At 43.4% G+C, this 9538-nt stretch overlaps 1 non-coding gene across 1 annotated transcript; it reads right to left on the reverse strand.

Annotated features, from left to right (window-relative positions):
* Positions 1 to 1121: 1121 nt before the first annotated feature.
* Trnat-ugu (transfer RNA threonine (anticodon UGU)) lies at positions 1122 to 1196 on the reverse strand. The gene has a single exon. It is a non-coding gene; the product is annotated as a tRNA-Thr (tRNA).
* Positions 1197 to 9538: the final 8342 nt, after the last annotated feature.

Raw genomic sequence — 9538 nt, forward strand, 5'->3', positions numbered from 1 at the left:
TCTTCATCTACATCCTCTTCCATTTCCACAATACTGTCCTCAAGTACATCGCCCTTGTATAAACCCTCTATATACTCCTTCCACCTTTCTGCCTTCCCTTCTTTGCTTAGAACTGGGTTGCCATCTGAGCTCTTGATATTCATACAAGTGGTTCTCTTCTCTCCAAAGGTCTCTTTAATTTTCCTGTAGGCAGTATCTATCTTACCCCTAGTGAGACAAGCCTCTATATCCTTACATTTGTCCTCTAGCCATCCCTGCTTAGCCATTTTGCACTTTCTGTCGATCTCATTTTTGAGACGTTTGTATTCCTTTTTGCCTGCTTCATTTACTGCATTTTTATATTTTCTCCTTTCATCAATTAAATTCAATATTTCTTCTGTTACCCAAGGATTTCTATTAGCCCACCTGTGTCTACAGATATGAGCCCGTTGGCGATGTTATTGGTGGCAACCAGAGTACCTGGCCCGTTACTTCAATCTCTATTCCTGACACAAGCAGGATGGCTTTTAACCCCCCGCTGATACTGCCAACTGTTGCGTTTGCAAGCTCAAAACTTCGTTCTGGAGAACTTCTACACCATACACATTCAGTTAGTAATTATCCAACAATATTCTATACTGTTTCCCTGCACTGCTTGCAAAGAACGTCTTACTACTTAAGCAATATTCCATCTCAATTTCTGGCGATGCAGCACTTTTTAACATTGGTACAGGACTTGACGTCCTATCTTCAGAGACTGCGCCCTTAAGTCCAGCCACATAATTTCGACCGATTTATCCCATCTATCCTTACGTCCTGCACTCCTATCTGCGCACATGCCTGAAACTTGCCTGAGTATGGTAACACTTGTAAAGTGGTCGGTACACCATCACAGAAATAACAATCTGGCAAAGCCAGAAATAGTGTCCAGACCCTTTGACCTCCCACAAAGTTGGTACACAGAATTCACAAAAATTATGCGAAGTTGACAACGCACTAAGTAGAATACCGGAAGCTTATGAGAGTGAAACTATTTCCGACTGACAAAACATTTCCGGCCTACCGAATTTAGTTACCAAATGATAATTAAATGGACACCCTAGCTGCAAGCAGGCGTTCATTGGGGACATGTTGAAAATGTGTGCCCCGACCGGGACTCGAACCCGGGATCTCCTGCTTACATGGCAGACGCTCTATCCATCTGAGCCACCGCGGGCACAGAGCATAGTGCGTCTGCAGGGACTTATCCCTTGCACGCTCCTCGTGATCCACATTCCCAACATGTCCACGGTGGCTCAGATGGATAGAGCGTCTGCCATGTAAGCAGGAGATCCCGGGTTCGAGTCCCGGTCGGGGCACACATTTTCAACATGTCCCCAATGAAGTGTATCAACGCCTGCTTGCAGCTAGGGTGTCCATTTAATTATCATTTGATTTCTAGCAAAGCTGCATGGTCATTGACGGTAACTGTTCTTTCGGGAACAGATACTACCGTCATATATAGTTAAAAGAATTTAGTTACATTTGTCATTACCATGACTTTACCGTTCTGCTATGTGAGTCTCAGACGCAAATAGTTTCTGCGTCTGCCAGTAATAAGATACTCAATTTCTCCATGATAAAACTGTGTTAACAACACTCCTCTTAACCGCACGGTCACACAGACATTATATAGCAGTGCTGATCCAGTATAGAACTGAATCATTAGCCTCTTCTCAAATACCACTGGAGAACACAGTTCTGCGTGCCATTAACTGCAGATGCTAATTAATGACACGATGCTAAAAATATCAAGGAACACCTTATTATAGATGAGACAGTCCATAACGCTTTTAAGCTCAAAGGTTTTGCAACCATCTACTAAAAGTCGTTTGCCTGGATCAGTGGTTTTGTATGACTTGTTAATGAACCAATCAACAGAAAAACTGCTATTGGCACTCTGTGGAAAACTCACTATCAACAACGTATCACTAGTAATATCACTGTTTTCATGTGAAGCGTTGATCTATGGGCAGTTCCAAAGTCACTATCACCCGACTTACCTAACGCAAAGATATATAAAAAATGTAAGTTACTCATGACCAGCTAGTTTTGCAAAGGCACGTACTTTAAATAACATGACGAACTGTTTTGTCCTGGATGTCAGTTCAAATACAACATCTGTAACCAATGTAAACTAAGAAAAGTAATCGTTCTTGACTTAGGCTCGAACACAGCACTGATCGCCATTGGTGACTTGGCGGAAAAATATGTGTTATACCTAGTTTTTAAATAGTATCACTTAGCAAATCTGAACTGGATATAATAAGACGAAATTTTTTGTACTGGACCGGGACTCCTTTCCGACAACTAATCTCCCTGCTATCAATAACGAGAGATGTAGATCATGCTTTCATTCACAACAAGTAACAACTTGAAATGATGTGTAAAGGTGTGTGCTGGAACTGGAATCGAACCCAACACTTAAATGGAGTGTTACCTACGTACAATCAAATGTCAGATATCGAAATTCCTCTGCAGTATCGAGATATACATTTCACATAAATTTTCTCAGCATGTTATAGTCTTAGGTGGAGATTTCAATTTACCAGATATAGACTGGGACACTCAGATGTTTAGGACGGGTGGTAGGGACAGAGCATCGAGTGACATTATACTGAGTGCACTATCCGAAAATTACCTCGAGCAATTAAACAGAGAACCGACTCGTGGAGATAACATCTTGGACCTACTGATAACAAACAGACCCGAACTTTTCGACTCTGTAAGTGAAGAACAGGCAATCAATGATCATAAGGCCGTTGCAGCATCCCTGAATATGGAAATTAATAGGAATATAAAGAAAGGGAGGAAGGTTTATCTGTTTAGCAAGAGTAATAGAAGGCAGATTTCAGACTACCTAACAGATCAAAACTAAAATTTCTGTTCCGACACTGAATGTTTTTATGGAAAAAGTTCAAGGAAATCGTAAAATACGTTTTGGACAGGTACGTGCCGAGTAAAACTGTGAGGGACGGGAAAAACTCACCGTGGTTCAACAACAAAGTTAGGAAACTACTGCGAAAGCAAAGAGGGCTTCACTCCAAGTGTAAACGCAGCCAAAACATATCAGACAAACAGAAGCTAAACGATGTCAAAGTTAGCTTAAGGAGGGCTATGCGTGAAGCGTTCAGTGAATTCGAAAGTAAAATTCTATGTACCGACTCGACAGAAAATCCTAGGAAGTTCTGGTCTCACGGTAAATCAGTAAGTGGCTCGAAACGAGCAAATCCAGACACTCCTGGATGATGATGGCATTGAAACAGAGGATGACACGCGTAAAGCTGAAATACTAAACACCTTTTTCCAAAGCTGTTTCACAGAGGAAGACCGCACTGCAGTTCCTTCTCTAAATCAGGCACAAACGAAAAAATGGCTGACATCGAAATAAGTGTCCAAGGAATAGAACAACTGGAATCACTCAGAGGAAAGTCCACTGGACCAGACGGGATACCAATTCGAATCTACACAGAGTATGCGAAAGAACTCCCCCCCCCCCCCACCTTCTTACAGCCGTGTACCGCAAGTCTCTAGAGGAACGGAAGGCTCCAAATGATTGGAAACGAGCACAGGTAGTCCCAGTCTTCAAGAAGGGTCGTCGAGCAGATGCGCAAAACTATAGACCTATATCTCTGACGTCGATCTGTTGTAGAATTTTAGAACATGATTTTTGCTCGAGTATCATGTCGTTTTTGGAAACACAGAATCTACTCTGTAGCAATCAACATGGATTCCGGAAACAGCGATCGTGTGAGACCCAACTCGCTTTATTTGTTCATGAGACCCAGAAAATATTAGATACAGGCTCCCAGGTAGATGCTATTTTCCTTGACTTCCGGAAGGCGTTCGATACAGTCCCGCACTGTCGCCTGATAAAGTAAGAGCCTACGGAATATCAGACCAGCTGTGTGGCTGGATTGAAGAGTTTTTAGCAAACAGAACACAGCATGTTGTTATCAATGGAGAGACGTCCACAGACGTTAAAGTAACCTCTGGCGTGCCACAGGTGAGCGTTATGGACCCATTGCTTTTCACAATATATATAAATGACCTAGTAGATAGTGTCGGAAGTTCCATGCGGCTTTTCGCGGATGATGCTGTAGTATACAGAGAAGTTGCAGCATTAGAAAATTGTAGCGAAATGCAGGAAGATTTGCAGCGGATAGGCACTTGGTGCAGGGAGTGGCAACTGACCCTTAACATAGACAAATGTAATGTATTGCGAATACATAGAAAGAAGGGTCTTTATTGTATGATTATATGATAGCGGAACAAACACTGGTAGCAGTTACTTCTGTAAAATATCTGGGAGTATGCGTGCGGAACGATTTGAAGTGGAATGATCATATAAAATCAGTTGTTGGTAAGGCGGGTACCAGGTTGAGGTTCATTAGGAGAGTCCGTAGAAAGTGTAGTCCATCAACAAAGGAGGTGGCTTACAAAACACTCGTTCGACCTATACTAGAGTATTGCTCATCAGTGTGGGATCCGTACCAGATCGGGTTGACGGAGGAGATAGAGAAGATCCAAAGAAGAGCGGCGCGTATCGTCACGGGGTTATTTGGTAACCGTGATAGCGTTACGGAGATGTTTAGCAAACTCCAGTGGCAGACTCTGCAAGAGAGGCGATCTGCATCGCGGTGTAGCTTGCTCGCCAGGTTTCGAGAGGGTGCGTTTCTGGATGAGGTATCGAATATATTGCTTCCCCCTACTTGTACCTCCCGAGGAGATTACGAATGTAAAATTAGAGAGATTAGAGCGCGCACGGAGGCTTTCAGACAGTCGTTCTTCCCGCGAACCATACGCGACTGGAACAGAAAAGGGAGGTAATGACAGTGGCACGTAAAGTGCCCTCCGCCACACATCGTTGGGTGGCTTGCGGAGTATCAATGTAGATGTAGATATTTGAACCTGAAATGACGATACGAATGAATAATTTTTGGATTCCTTGGATTCGACCCCAGTACAAATCGCCGTTATTGTCTAGCCATGAATGGACATTAAATACAGGCTCCTTTCAACAGTAGCGAGATTTGCTCATGTTTGAACAACGTGACAAACAGTTCACGCTGACTGGAAAACTAACGCCGTACATGTAGCTGTTGCCTACACAAGACGACTGGTTAACTACCGAATTCTTTTCCACCAGTAGATGGTAGTGACGTGTTTGATCTTTAAATGATGTGACGAACAGACCTGTGTCTCACTAGGAGTCGAAACTGCTACATATCGTTGTTACTGACAACGTATGAACAAACGTTAAAAACCAAAATTATTTCCCCCTTGCAGTACGGTGTTCTTACGCTAGAGCTTAAAAAGATATGATTCAAAATGTTTGTGCCGGATCAGGATGCGAACCCAGACACACTCCTTACGTGGAAACCTTAAGGAGTTTGGAATCTTGCTCAGACAAGGAAATGAGGGCCTATATCTTCACGAAGGGATCGAATCTCGCCAAAGGGGAAGATTCGAGTTAGACTCACAGCCAGAAAATTATATTCAACATTTCAAGCTGAAATAAAAGGTGATATAAATGCCCTGTGGCCTTATATGACGTTTTGTTCATTACCGAAAGTAAGATTACTAGTGGAAGCCAAGTTCGGCGAGAGAGCTTTTATATACAGGGACTTGGGACTTACGCCTTTGCCGTGTGCCAATCTAACCTGCCGTCGGTATCGAAAGGACGTCATCTTTAATGCGAGTCTGGAGCCAACGTTCATCACTTAGTAGAACCATAAAGTGGGGATCGAATCTGGACCCTATGCAGACAAGCCTAGCATCATACCACCATCCCACCGTACTCCGCATGGGAACGTATCATGATTTTGTTGTAACACTGGTGCACCATAGTGGATGAGAATTCGCTCTGGCACCGTGAAGTGGATTATAGCATGTTCAATACATTTATTTCCTTGTCTGATGTAATCGCCATTAACCAGCTTCCTCGGCCACCCAGGGTATACATCCGACCTGATATTGTAGACACGAATTAACATCACATAACGACCATACACTATAGGATGGCAATGTTTCCACAGAAAATGTTCCTTCCACCTGCGCTACTCTGCTGCACTGTCTGTTCGTCGTAAACGTCGTGTAGTGCAAAGGAAAAGCGGTGTTACAGAACCCACTTCTTCGGCAATTTTTTAAACAGCGCATCGTCTGTCGATCTGTTGGCAGCTCAGAGACAATGAACTTCATTTTATAACGTGCTAGTAACAGCAAAACCTTGCAAAAATATTGCCTTAAAAGAGCTGGTGGCTGCCTGTTCTGATCAGAACAATATTTACTCCACTGACCTATGGCCGCCTGACGTTTGCCTCTGTCAGCCTCCTTCTGCGAGGATAATTGGGCCTTTGCAACATTGTACACTACTGGCCATTAAAATTGCTACACCACGAAGATGACGTACTACAGACGCGAAATTTAACCGACAGGAAGAAGATGCTGTAATTTGCAAATGATTAGCTTTTCAGAGCGTTCACACAAGGTTGGCGCCGGTGGCGACACCAACAACGTGCTGACATGAGGAAAGTTTCCAACCCATTTCTCGTACACAACCACCAGTTGACCGGCGTTGCCTGGTCAAACGTTGTTGTGATGCCTCGTGTAAGGAGGAGAAATGCGTACCAACACGTTTCCGACTTTTATAAAGATCGGATTGTAGCCTGTTGCGATTGCTGTTTATCGTATCGCGACATTGCTACTCGCGTTGGTCGAGATCCAATGACAGTTGGCAGAATATGGAATCGGTGGGTTTAGGAGGGTAATACGGAACGCCGTGCTGGATCGCAACGGCCTCGTATCGCTTGCAGTCGAGATGTCAGGCATCTTAACCGCATGGCTGTAACGGATCGTGCAGCCACGTCTCGATACCTGAGTCAACAGATGGGGACGTTTCCAAGACGACAACCATCTGCACGAACAGTTCGACGACGTTTGCAGTAGCATGGACTATCAGCTCGGCGACCATGGCTACGGTTACCCTTGACGCTGCATCACGGACAGGAGCGCCTGCGATGGTGTACTCAACGACGAACCTGGGTGCGCGAATGCAAAACGTCATTTTTTCTGATGAATCCAGGTTGTGTTTACAGCATCATGATGGTCACATCCGTGTTTGGCAACATCGCGGTGAACGCACATTGGAAGCGTGTATTCGTCATCGCCATACTGGCGTATCACCCCGTGTGATGGTATGGGGTGGCATTGGTTACACGTCGCGGTCACCTCTTGTACGCAATGACGGCACTTTGAACAGTGGACGTTACATTTCAGATGTGTTACGACCCGTGGCTCCACCCTTCATTCGATCCCTGCGAAACCCTACATTTCAGCAGTATAATGCACGACCGCATGTTGCAGGTCCTGTACGAGCCTTTCTGGATACAGAAAATGTTCGACTGCTGCCCTGGCCAGCACATTCTCCAGATCTCTCACCAATTGAAAACGTCTTGTCAATGGTGGCCGAGCAACTGGCTCGTCACAATGCGCCAGTCAGTACTCTTGATGGGTATCGTGTTGAAGCTGCATGGGCAGCTGTACCTGTACACGCCATCCAAGCTCTGTTTGACTCAATGCCCAGGCGTATCAAGGCCGTTATTACGGCCAGAGGTGGTTGTTATGGGTACTGATTTCTCAGGATCGATGCACCCAAGTTGCGTGAAAATGTAATCACATGTCAGTTCTAGTATAATATATTTGTCCAATGAATACCCATTTATCATCTGCATTTCTTCTTGGTGTAGCAATTTTAATGGTCAGTAGTGTAGAATATGTCTGGCAACGCACTGATAACTTCCTGGAATGACACAGGATTATCGTGCTAAATCCACTTGATATTTTCTTTGTATTTCAATCAATTAATTCTGAATTTATTTCGCAAATGGTGTGTCATCTATCTATCAAGCGTACGTGTTTAGTCAAGGAAGGGCATATCATAAATAAAGTACAACCACTTTGGTGTTTTCCACTGCGAGTTATCCGTCTTAGCCACCACCTGGACAATGAGGGGGGATGAACGCCGCCCTTGCTCGCTAGGTCGGTCATTATGTCGTGACGCCGTTAAGCGGAACTGCTCTGGTTCTAGGTTACAGTCTCACGGAGGGCAAGAGTTTTACCTCTTACGTGACGGAGCTATAGCCGTTAGATTCCCTAAATGTAGCGAATAAATCACGTCATAAGGATCCTACATGGAGCGAGAAAACCATGTTCTGGCGTGTTTTCTCGGAAGTACTCACTCCATAGACGGCACAAATGTTTCAGTTTTTCCCGTTTTTAACCCCCTCTTAAGTCCAAAAATAACAGAATGTCACAAGCTCTCCATTTTCTGACCCATAAACAACACTACTCCAGTGTACTTTGTAAACATGATAAAACTCCAAAACGGTCAGATTACCGTCATAATTAATTAATTACAACCTTCAATCAACAAAAACAGAGGGACAATCAGAATACAAGTGCTAATGGTGTTTGTATGTCAATCCAGTTAGAGAATATACACTTAAGTATCAATCCATATTCAATATTCTACCTTAACATAAATATGTATAACGGAAATAATGTCACTCACATTGTACCACAGATCACTTGATAATGGCAGTTTTTGCCGAAACTGATCTGTAGTGAAAGTGGAAGGAGTTATCACACAGCAGCGAGTCTGGACACTCCTTATAAACCACTCACAACCTTCAAATATTCAACGTTCAAGATGTCATTACAGGAAAAATACAACACTAAAAAGGAAACCGAAAAATACGATCCATAAATACACGTATAGGAACCTGCGTAGCAACACACCATCCAAAATCTCTATGAATTTATTCACCAGCCTATTTTTTTTTTTTGGTAATTTAAAAAAATTACTGAAGAAGTCGGTTCAGTAACTCAGCTTTTCTATTGATTTGCGTGACGTTTAGCACTAACAGCTTGTGCTGCAGAGTAGCTCAAGTGGAATGTATCGCTTTCGATGCAAACTTCCGCATCTTATAGTGCAAGGAGTTTGTGCAGATGGCTGTTATGTGATTTTATTTCAGTGATTAGAAAATTAAGTTGAATGTACGAAGACAGGTGGTTAATAAGGATTCGAAGGAACTATGAAATTAATGTACTGAACAGTGAGACAGGGAATCAGAACTGTCATCCAGTGTGGTCACATGAGTTATGAAAAAATCATGCTTGACTCACATGTGGTGTTCGGTGGGGTGGTTCATTGATACTAGGCTGATAAGAATAGGGTCTGGGTTCAGTTCCCACTTCAGGCGACAATTTTAAATTAGCACAAACAAATCGTGTTCACATACACTTAATGAATGTTAGATTGCACCTTGGTTCGAGATTCAGATTGGAGATTGGGCAGGGCCACTGCAGAGATACAAGTAGCGGCATGTAGAAACTTAACACTAACCTTTGTTACACTGGTAATTTTATTTTAATGACCAAATGCTTGTAAAGTCGTAGGGCATTTATTCCAGCTTCTATTTGAGCTTTCGGCGTGGAATATATTGGTTATGAACTGGGA

The sequence above is a fragment of the Schistocerca nitens genome, chromosome 9 (genome assembly GCF_023898315.1).
Source record: "Schistocerca nitens isolate TAMUIC-IGC-003100 chromosome 9, iqSchNite1.1, whole genome shotgun sequence".
Taxonomy (NCBI): domain Eukaryota; kingdom Metazoa; phylum Arthropoda; class Insecta; order Orthoptera; family Acrididae; genus Schistocerca; species Schistocerca nitens.